General features: G+C 52.4%; 3 non-coding genes and 1 pseudogene across 3 annotated transcripts in view; all 4 read right to left on the bottom strand.

Moving 5' to 3' along the window:
- LOC138244449 (5S ribosomal RNA) overlaps positions 1–37 on the bottom strand; it is a 119-nt gene extending 82 nt beyond the window's left edge. Inside the window, exon 1 of the ribosomal RNA XR_011193061.1 lies at positions 1–37. This exon is cut by the window's left edge and continues 82 nt beyond it. This is a non-coding gene — a ribosomal RNA (5S ribosomal RNA).
- Positions 38–574: 537 nt separating this feature from the next.
- On the bottom strand, positions 575–693 carry LOC138218298 (5S ribosomal RNA; annotated as a pseudogene).
- A 537-nt stretch (positions 694–1,230) lies between these two features.
- LOC138217197 (5S ribosomal RNA) lies at positions 1,231–1,349 on the bottom strand. Its single transcript, XR_011180909.1, has one exon. It is a non-coding gene; the product is annotated as a 5S ribosomal RNA (ribosomal RNA).
- Positions 1,350–1,886: 537 nt separating this feature from the next.
- Positions 1,887–2,005, bottom strand: LOC138244450 (5S ribosomal RNA). Its single transcript, XR_011193063.1, has one exon. It is a non-coding gene; the product is annotated as a 5S ribosomal RNA (ribosomal RNA).
- Between the last annotated feature and the right edge of the window lie 495 nt (positions 2,006–2,500).

Here is a 2,500-nt window from a genome sequence, read left to right on the forward strand (position 1 = left end):
CGAGATCAGGCGTGCTCAAGGGGGTGTGGCCGTAAGCGAGAGCAAGGCTCGCTGGCACCCTTCTTATTGAGAGGACAGCTCCGTCACCTCTTTTACGACGCTGCTTTTTTTCCCTTGCGTTTTTCTCTTCTTCCCACGTTCTCTCTCTTCACTGCCTTCGTCCCCGCTCTGTTTCACTTCAGCCTTTCACTCTTGCTTCCTTCCAATGAGGACGGAGCTGCGGGAGAAAGGGCGCTATAGAGGATCGCTGTGGAGAGCTGCTGCTGTGCTTTGACATCTGAGCTCTGTGGAAAACGATCTCAATACAATTCTGAAAAACGCGACTCTCCGAACGCCAGCCGAACAAGTCTCCACAGCCGAAGCGCTGTGTCTGTTTTCAGCTGGCGATAAACCTTTCCTCGATCCTTTGCGGACTTGTAAAACTGTTCCTGATCAGAATAAAAAACGCTCACGCTAATACACAAGCACCCGTGTCTCGCCAAAGCTGACAAATAAACAGACGGACAAGCCGCACTGCACGTGTGAACAGGGGAATGAGCGAGCGAGCGGGGATAGGGCGCCTCCTGCGCTTAGAAGCTTGAAGCACCTGGTATTCCCAGGCGGTCTCCCATCCAAGTACTAACCAGGCCCATCCCTGTTTAGCTTCCGAGATCAGACGAGATCAGGCGTGCTCAAGGGGGTGTGGCCGTAAGCGAGAGCAAGGCTCGCTGGCACCCTTCTTATTGAGAGGACAGCTCCGTCACCTCTTTTACGACGCTGCTTTTTTTCCCTTGCGTTTTTCTCTTCTTCCCACGTTCTCTCTCTTCACTGCCTTCGTCCCCGCTCTATTTCACTTCAGCCTTTCACTCTTGCTTCCTTCCAATGAGGACGGAGCTGCGGGAGAAAGGGCGCTATAGAGGATCGCTGTGGAGAGCTGCTGCTGTGCTTTGACATCTGAGCTCTGTGGAAAACGATCTCAATACAATTCTGAAAAACGCGACTCTCCGAACGCCAGCCGAACAAGTCTCCACAGCCGAAGCGCTGTGTCTCTTTTCAGCTGGCGATAAACCTTTCCTCGATTCTTTGCGGACTTGTTAAACTGTTCCTGATCAGAATAAAAAACGCTCACGCTAATACACAAGCACCCGTGTCTCGCCAAAGCTGACAAATAAACAGACGGACAAGCCGCACTGCACGTGTGAACAGGGGAATGAGCGAGCGAGCGGGGATAGGGCGCCTCCTGCGCTTAAAAGCTTACAGCACATGGTATTCCCAGGCGGTCTCCCATCCAAGTACTAACCAGGCCCATCCCTGTTTAGCTTCCGAGATCAGACGAGATCAGGCGTGCTCAAGGGGGTGTGGCCGTAAGCGAGAGCAAGGCTCGCTGGCACCCTTCTTATTGAGAGGACAGCTCCGTCACCTCTTTTACGACGCTGCTTTTTTTCCCTTGCGTTTTTCTCTTCTTCCCACGTTCTCTCTCTTCACTGCCTTCGTCCCCGCTCTATTTCACTTCAGCCTTTCACTCTTGCTTCCTTCCAATGAGGACGGAGCTGCGGGAGAAAGGGCGCTATAGAGGATCGCTGTGGAGAGCTGCTGATGTGCTTTGACATCTGAGCTCTGTGGAAAACGATCTCAATACAATTCTGAAAAACGCGACTCTCCGAACGCCAGCCGAACAAGTCTCCACAGCCGAAGCGTTGTGTCTCTTTTCAGCTGGCGATAAACCTTTCCTCGATCCTTTGCGGACTTGTTAAACTGTTCCTGATCAGAATAAAAAACGCTCACGCTAATACACAAGCACCCGTGTCTCGCCAAAGCTGACAAATAAACAGACGGACAAGCCGCACTGCACGTGTGAACAGGGGAATGAGCGAGCGAGCGGGGATAGGGCGCCTCCTGCGCTTAAAAGCTTACAGCACCTGGTATTCCCAGGCGGTCTCCCATCCAAGTACTAACCAGGCCCATCCCTGTTTAGCTTCCGAGATCAGACGAGATCAGGCGTGCTCAAGGGGGTGTGGCCGTAAGCGAGAGCAAGGCTCGCTGGCACCCTTCTTATTGAGAGGACAGCTCCGTCACCTCTTTTACGACGCTGCATTTTTTCCCTTGCGTTTTTCTCTTCTTCCCACGTTCTCTCTCTTCACTGCCTTCGTCCCTGCTCTATTTCACTTCAGCCTTTCACTCTTGCTTCCTTCCAATGAGGACGGAGCTGCGGGAGAAAGGGCGCTATAGAGGATTGCTGTGGAGAGCTGCTGCTGTGCTTTGACATCTGAGCTCTGTGGAAAACGATCTCAATACAATTCTGAAAAACGCGACTCTCCGAACGCCAGCCGAACAAGTCTCCACAGCCGAAGCGCTGTGTCTCTTTTCAGCTGGCGATAAACCATTCCTCGATCCTTTGCGGACTTGTAAAACTGTTCCTGATCAGAATAAAAAACGCTCACGCTAATACACAAGCACCCGTGTCTCGCCAAAGCTGACAAATAAACAGACGGACAAGCCGCACTGCACGTGTGAACAGGGG

This window comes from Lepisosteus oculatus, chromosome 14, assembly GCF_040954835.1.
Source record: "Lepisosteus oculatus isolate fLepOcu1 chromosome 14, fLepOcu1.hap2, whole genome shotgun sequence".
NCBI classification, from domain to species: Eukaryota; Metazoa; Chordata; class Actinopteri; order Semionotiformes; family Lepisosteidae; genus Lepisosteus; species Lepisosteus oculatus.